The sequence below is a fragment of the Cupressus sempervirens genome, chromosome 3 (genome assembly GCF_028749045.1).
Source record: "Cupressus sempervirens isolate cs-2001-9-10 chromosome 3, ASM2874904v1, whole genome shotgun sequence".
Classification (NCBI taxonomy): Eukaryota; Viridiplantae; Streptophyta; class Pinopsida; order Cupressales; family Cupressaceae; genus Cupressus; species Cupressus sempervirens.
Genome location: NC_143120.1, coordinates 466883548 through 466892330, shown reverse-complemented (window position 1 = coordinate 466892330; position 8783 = coordinate 466883548). Strand labels below are relative to the sequence as shown.

At 33.1% G+C, this 8783-nt stretch overlaps 1 pseudogene; it reads left to right on the top strand.

Moving 5' to 3' along the window:
• Positions 1 to 258: 258 nt before the first annotated feature.
• LOC149567145 (mitogen-activated protein kinase kinase 9 pseudogene) lies at positions 259 to 1290 on the top strand (annotated as a pseudogene).
• The last annotated feature ends 7493 nt before the right edge of the window (positions 1291 to 8783 follow it).

Genomic DNA, 8783 nt, shown 5'->3' with positions numbered 1-8783 from the left:
CCACCGCTTTTCTATCAACGTTAACAAACCCTTAGTTGTTTTTTCAAATAGTTCCAAACACATCATGCGGTTCCAGTTGTTTAGCTGCTTGTTTTTTTTCAAATCTAATATTAGAACGTAGGTTCTATATATTGTTGCATAGAGTTTCCAGTCATATATAATAAATGCACTCACATTTTCATTACACGGTGTTTCCATATTTGTACTTGCAAAGGTTTCAAGTGAGAAGTGGAGTATTATATGTTGTTTGGAGCAGAAATGGGTGTGGCTACTCTCATACCAGACTCTAATTCAATCCTTTTCCTGGGAAAGCAGTGCATTATAAATAGAGTTGATCACAACAATGGTGTTATAAGAAAGAAGCTCAGATTGAACATTCCAACAGTTGCATTAATCTCAAGTAATCCAACAAGAAATAATTGCCTATCTTTGCCAAATCCAGTGAAGAATATCAAAGGTTTGTGTGATTTGGAGGTGAAGGGAAGTCTTGGGAAAGGAAGTGAGGGCAATGTGTACAAAGTGCTCAGCCCAAAATTGAGCTCTTATTATGCTCTCAAAGTAGTCAGGCTTCATTCTAATAAAGATGACAAGATCATGAGAGAGGTGGAGATTATGAAGAAGATGCATTCTCCCTGGATAGTGGAATTCCATGGAGCATTTGAAGAAGGTGGGAATGTGAACTATCTACTGGAGTACATGGACGGAGGCTCTCTACAAAGCTTCCACAAGCAGCTCAACAAAAGAATGTCGGAGTCTTTCTTGGCTAAAGTTGGAAGAGATGCTTTGGAGGTTTTGAAATATGTGCAGAGTGAAAAGATTGTTCACAGAGACATCAAGCCTGCCAATTTTTTGGTCAAGTTGAATCCATTTCATGTCAAGATTGCAGACTTTGGGATGAGTGCAATTGTTTCAGAGATTGCATGCAATTCATCTAGTGCTGGAACATATGCCTATATGAGCCCTGAGAGATTCATCCCTCAAACCTATCGGAAAGGAGTTGGCTGTGATGATGCCGATGATTATTATTAAGAAAGTGATGTATGGAGTTTGGGAGTAACATTGATGGAATGTTACGTGGGTCATTTTCCATTTGTACAGATGGAACAAGAGAAGTCACTTGATTGGGCTACACTCTTGTGTGCTATTTGTTTGGAAGATGTGCCCACTTTGCCTCCCACTGCTTCTTCACAGTTTGAAAGCTTCATTGGATGCTGCCTGCAAAAGGATGTTCGCAACAGATGGACTGCTTCTCAGGTCCTCACTCACCCATTTATCAGAGATCAAGATTGAGCTCTTTTCACATTGGCCCTTCTTTTTAAAGAATAGTACAAAGGGAAAATTTGTAGAAAAAGAAAACATTCATGAATGACTTATCAAATAGTTGATCCCTCACCCATTTGTGAAAGATCACATAGGCCATTCTTTTGAAAAGAATAGGGCAAAGGGAGATTTGTATAAAAGAAAACATTCATGAAATGTTTATCAATGATTGAGTCAAAAATTCAAAGTGAAAATGAATTCGAGCTTGTCTATAAATTCCAAATGTATTATGTATATTTCTTTTTTCAAATTGTTTGTGTTGTTTGATTGAAGTTCTAAGGTAAACGTAATTAATTTGAACTTGTGTATCACACTAAGCTTCATCTTTTTGCATTTCTTGATTTATTTTTCGAGGCTAACAAATTACCAAGAATAATAAATTTTATATCTTTCCCTTTCTTGAACTTGTTCTGTTTGTGTATACAGTTTACTTCCTTAATTAACAAAATGGTGTCATAGCCGATTAACATTTCACTAATAATTGTATTTATATTTTGTGAGGCTACTACCAGTAGTGCTAACTGCTATATCAAGTTACGACCATAACTTTTTGATATATATATTTATGCATTTAAATATTTTGAAGTGTCAGATTCAATAACATGCAAGACAAATTAAATATTTTAAAAGTCTAATTTTCTATGTATTTTAGTTTTTTCCCGCCTTTTTCTATTTTTTATGGAGACGAAGTGAGAGAGAGAAATGGAAAATGGAACTGTATTTTCTTTTTATCCGTTCTTTTCTTCTTTTGTCCTCCGTGCAGCGCACTTCCTTAGAATATTAATGGTTTTTTTTTTTAAATAATAATAATCATAATGTTTATATTATGTAAGAATTTTTACGTGGGATGATGTTTTAAATGAAATAGAATAATTTAGATAAATGAAAATGAATTGTTTTAAATATTTTATTATTATTATATATGGTGATGTTTTAAATTAAATGAAATAAAATAATTTAGATAAATGAAAATAAGTTGTGTTAAATAAATATTTTTTACTATTAATAAATTTTTAATTTAGTTTAATTTTATTATTTTTGATTGATTCAATAAGAAAAGAGTTCAGCTGAAGATTGAGTATCTTGAAACTTAGTTCAGCTGAAGATTCTTATCAGTGTGATGCTGGTCAATCAATCATTCTATACACAACATTCTGGACTTGACATGTGTGCATAGATCAAGACCCTTTCGATGGCCCATCACCATTGAAAGATGAAGAAAAGTTAGGAAGAAAGAAAGGTAAGCAAGTTACTAAAGTTGACAAGGGTAAGAAACTTGTTCTTGAAAAAAAAATTATTTTCAGAGGTGCTTGTTTCAAATGTTGTAAGGATGGACACCAAGCCTTTGAATGTCCTAATGTGAAAGTTGACAAAAAAAACTTAGTAGTAAAAGGAGAATAGAAAGTGGAATCTTCTGATGTTGATTTGGCTTCACCAAAAGTGTGAGAATCTCTTTTAATGAGGAGAATCATGTTTGCTAATCATGATGTTGAACCAGTACAAAGAAGGTGAAATGTCCCCTTGCTGATTTTATATGATATTTAAAGCCTCTAATTAGATTTTAAAATCAAACAAACAACATTTCAAAAGATCAACCAATTTCTCAATAAAACCCAAATTAGGTATGCCCGAAATAGTGCCAAAAACTTCACAGCTTCACATATTATTAATAAATCTGAAAGTAGAAATTTTTACAAAAAAAATTCCAACATAATGGCCCACAAAATGACACTTCTAGATGTATATAGAGTTTACATAACAGCTCCCAAATGGAGGACAACAACAATGCTCATCGAGCTCCCGAAAATAACACAAAATAGCTCGAAAATACCACAAAACACTAATAATCTATTACAAAAGTATAACCATGACCCAATACCTATATTTAAATGTCTACAATACAATAGCAAACCAAACTGATATAAAATACTCAACCAAAAACACCAAACTCTTATAATAAACACACCTGAAAACTCACAAATTTGCACTATTCAGCACAAGGGTAAACTCTGCATGAGCTTTCACATGGAATGGCCTCAAAATCCTATCCTTAGCCTGCCTAGAAACCTGCAAACTCCTGTCCTTGGGTCTGCTTCTCCACAGGTTTGGCAGCCTCTGAAGAACAACAAAGCAATGAGCGAAAATCAAGTTTTTAGAATGAGCCCGAAATGCCTCCAAATCCCTTTAAAAGAGGGAATAACCCTAACTCATGACCAAGAGGGGTCAATAATACATATTTTAATAATAATTTTTATTTATTAGTCCATTGGTTTCCAAATATTAGCCCCTTTTGCCGAAACTTCACTTTTTGAGCTAGCTTGCCTTAGCAAAAGTTATTATTTTTAATTATTTGAAAAGGGGACATGACAGAAGGAGCTTATTCTAAACTATTTGTAAGTATGGAGGTAAATGATATAAATTAATTATGGATGAAGGTAGTACTAATAATATTATTTCTAAAGAAATGGTTAGGAAACTTGGTTTGAAAATATTCAAACCTCCTACTCCTTGTGGTATCAGCTAGTTTCAAGATGATCATTGGGCGCAAGTTAGAGAACAATGTCTTGTTAATTTTAGTATTGGAACTTTTAAGGATGAAGTTTAATGTGATATAGTAGACATGAGTGCTTGTTATATTTTACTTGGAAGCGCTTGGCAATTTGATAAGGGAGTTATATGTGATTACAAAAAGAATACAATTACATTTGAAAAGGATGGTAAGATATTTGTTTTGATTCCTTTAAATGATGAAGAAGTTATCAAAGAGAAGAACTTGATTATATTTAGGACTTTTAGTTTGAAGACATTAGAAAATAGAGTTGATTTTCCTACTATTGACAAAAAGTTATCTGATCTTGAGATTATGAACATAAGTGGAACAAATAAAATTTCTATTTAGATGAAGGCATGCAATAAGAGTGATTCATTTGATAGTAGTAGTTATTGTAGAAGTAGTGTATTTGAGATTTATCATGATATAGTTGATTGTAGAAGTGAGTTTGGACACACTTTTGTGTTGATTGATGAAGAAGATTTGTGGATTAAGAACGAGCACAAAGTTTATGTTTTGAATTCTTTTAGATGTTCATAATTCCTTATGGAACATTTTTTTGTCACCTTGGGTGTTTGATGTAGGAGCATCCTTGGGCTATTGGAAATCTTCCATCACCCATTTGTTGTTTTATTATTTTACGGTTACCTATCCGACAGTTTATATTGGCAAACTCTTGTTTTGTTGTTTCTTGATTCCATGGGCTTACCTTCATATGGTGAACATATCATGGATCATTACCCTAATTGTGCAAAATCATATACATGACATCTGGAAGTCATTATGCTTCATCTTCTTGGGTGTTATTTTCCTACATTGTTCTTCAAGCGATGCCTGGTATTTAATTTGGCATGGTTCTATATGTTAGAAATGTTTAGAATGGGTAAAAGCACAGATCTGTGTCACTATTTGTGATACCAAAAACCTATTCTGGTCAAATCTCATTTCTCTATCAAAACTCAATTTTTTTCAAAACTTAAAAATACCCTTTTATAGATCTCAGACTCAATATCATCATTATTTAATTTTTTGAGTGTTTTGATTAGTTATAATATGTTACAATCTCAAAATATTATACATCGATATTTCAACAATTTAGAAGATGCTCCCTCAAAAAAGGAAAAAAAATAGTAAATCATATCAAAAAAATTAAAATATTATATTTATCTCTAGAGGAGAGAATCTTCTTCACGAATATGTAATTTTTTTTCAAGAAGGTATAGATTTGATAGGGAAGTTTTGACAGGAGGAAAAAACTGTTGGATTCTGATAAGGTCAAACTTGAGTACTTATAACAAAGAAAATATACATCAAAAATAATTATTTCTTTTTTTGTTCACTAGCTATACATGTGATCTATAAGATATTTTCAAATCAGCACAAAAAAAGATGATTTGCATATACTTGTTTGATGAGAACTACACCTTATATTTTTTATAGTTTAAAAAAAGGGACTTCAAAATAAAATAAAATGAATAAACTCTTACTCAAAAAAATTATTAAAATTATAGGCATAAAATTCATCCAATTCTACACATTTCATCAGTTTACATCATCTTCATATTTTAAACACAAATACAATTTTTCTTGTCATTAATGTTGAACTTTCACATTCTGATATCACGTTTCTTTATAAAAGGTGACATAGGTTTGTGCTTTTACCTGAATAATTGAGAGGGGGTAAGGTGAATTAGTTACTAAAGGTCTTTAAGTACCACTTGAACAATTAAACACAAACAGTCACTGTTCTGCTTGTCTTGTTGTTTCTTGGTCTCTATTGTAAAACTATTTTCAATATTTAAGTTAAATTGTATAATGAAAACATTATCAAATGTAAAACATATAAAGCAATCAACACACATTTGACACTAGGATTTTACGTCGAAACCCAATTTGGGAAAAACCACCAGCAACATGTCACTAATTTTCACTCTTTTAAAGTGAGCCCTGTTAGGAGCTAATCTTGTTAAAGGTTAAAAAAACACATTGTTAAATATGACCTTGTTAAAGGATTTAATCATCCAGTTAGAAGTGTCTTTGTCAGAGAACTTTGATCATTCCATTTGGAATGTCACCTAGTTAAAGGATTTACACAGACTGTTAATTTTTCAAATGATTGTAGGTCAACCTTTGTTAAAAGGATTTTAATAGAAAATGTTTACAATGATTATAAAGAAAATAGTAGGTTTGATCTGTGTGATTACAAATCACTTTTGTAGCTTCAAATCTCTGTTCGGTCCTTATGCTGACTTTACTAATAAGCCTTCCATTAAAAGCTCTGATCTTGACTTGCTTGGAAACCCTTCAACCAATCAATCCACTCTTTTCAACAATACTTAAGAATTTTTCTCATATTCACTTATCAATATCAACATAATCTTTGCAAGCTTTCTCCTTTAGCTTTTCATTCACTCATGCACTTGTGCATTTCTAATCCACCTTTGTCTATATGTGCCTCTTGTAGATACTTGCACTCTTTGACCAATAATTTTTTCAACACTGTATCTCTTTAAATATACAATTCTTTCTTTATCACTTTCCATCGCCACTGTAGATCTTAGGGTTTACGATCAGGTTCAATTCGATTCATTGCATCTATCCATCTTCTTGATCATCCTCTAGAAACTTCTCTAGAATCCATTTGTTAGGTCGTTACGTAATCCTCTCCTTGAATTTAATGATCCAAATCATCAATCTTATCTTCAACACAGTTTACAACTCCCAAGAAATCAACTGTGTCAGCTTGATCTCATGATAACCTTAGGTGGTTCACATCCTAAGGAAGAGAAAAGAAATAGTACTTATCAATCAGTAAGGAGGGAAATATTCTACGACATTTAAAAGAAACTTGTTTTCCAAAAATAATGGTTAGAAACAAGATTCAAATTCTAATGCACTAAAAACATCCATTACTTTTTTAAAAAAGATATAAAAGATAGTACACAAAACACGGGCCCTGTCTATTTTTCCCTAAATTACAACTAGCTTATATATATACAAAGCCGAGAGTTATCAAGTCTTTAATTTTTAGAGTATATAGTTTTTTTATCAATTATTAAATTAAAGCCTCTAGAAATCTCAACTTCCCTATAAATATTGTAGAATATATATAAGCTAGTAGGGGTGTCATGCCCACAAGGAAGAAGTAGAGAAATATTTGTTGATGATTTTTATGTCCAATAACTTATTTCGTATTCATTATAACTTATCTATGTTCTCATCCTCATTCTCTATCTTATCTTTCTCCCTCTAATTACTCTCTTTTACTCTCACCCCTCCCTCCTATCATCACTAGTTCTCCCTATATACCCTCTCTCTCTAGACCTCATTTCTCTCATGGTAACTCCCTTCTATGATTCTCTCTTTTGCCCTAATCACCCTATGGAATAATCTCCCCTACTCTATTGTCACCATCTATGCTCTTGTTTAACCTCATGTGTCTCCCTCTCTCCTAACTAATTACTACATTTCATTCTTTCCTATACCTCATGTCACCATCTCTTACCTCTTATTTACCCTAAATTTCTCTCTCTCTCTCTCTCTCTCTCTCTCTCTCTCTCTCTCTCTCTCTCTCTCTCTCTCTCTCTCTCTCTCTCTCTCACACACACACACACACACACACACAATTTGACATCATTTTAAAAGTTTTCCCAAATTTGAAATTTGAAACTTATTTCTAAAATATTTCTTTTTTCATAATTATTAAAATTTGTTGGAAATTGAAATATTTATTGATGTTATCTAAAATTAATCCATTATGTAATTGTATTATCAAAGTTTAACCATATAACTTTAATTAACATAAATAATTAAATAATGCAATAGGAGCAGAATAGGCAAATGGATATGATGTTGCAGCTAATGGCTAGATAGATGGGCATCAATATCAATCTAGGTGATTCCAGCAATGGAAACAACAATAATAGGGGCAATGATAATGAAGGCTGAGATAACTTTAATGGTAATAATGGACATGAGAACAATGGGGATGAGGCTGATAACTTTAGAGATGTTACACGCCCAACTCAAACAGTGAGCTTGAGACCTCTTCTATCCACCTTCCCACCTAGAGATTGAGTTTAGCTGGTTAATGAACCACATATTAGGGAGTTACAGGATTAGTTTAGGAGGGATTGGGAGGCTAGTGGACTAGTGTTTTAGGAAAACATTTCTCTTAGAGATTACATGGACTTTAGGATGAGTCACATACCCAGATTAGGAGGAAGAAGTCAAAATCTTGAGTTGAGAAAGAAAGTTGGGAAAATTTCTTTACCTTATTATGATGCTTCAGGGAAGATGACTGCACGAGCTTGGGTGTAGAAGATGGATACATAATTGTAGTTGAATACTATGCCTAAAGAGGAGGCTATAAAGTATGCGACTATTCACTTGGATGGATCGGCACATGAGTGGTGGCACCATAGCATGGTAACCCTTGGATATAATCAGATCACATCTTACGAGGAGTTCACTGATAAGCTCATAGAGAGATTTGATACCAGGGATCCCGAATTAAAGTTTAAGGAGTTGGCACAACTCAAGCAGTGGGGATCAGTTGAGATGTATATCAGTGAGCTTCAAAGGTTAGCTATGTTGGTCACTGATATTTCAGGGAGGAGGTTAGTAGTGTTGTTTATGGATGGACTCTCAGAACCCTTGCGAGGTTGGGTCAAGGGGCATGACCCAGCTACTTTGTAGGAGGCCACTAAAAAGGCTCGTGACCTAGAACCTTCTTCATTTAGGAGCAGATTTCAGAACAAGGATTCTTATATGAAAAAGGACAAGGAGAAGGACAAAAAACCTTTTCACAAGGATGCTGAGCCCAAAAGAGATAAGTTGGATAATGACACCTTAAATGATTTAAGAAAGAAGAAGTTATGTTTTCATTGCAAAGAGCCTTGGGATTTATCTC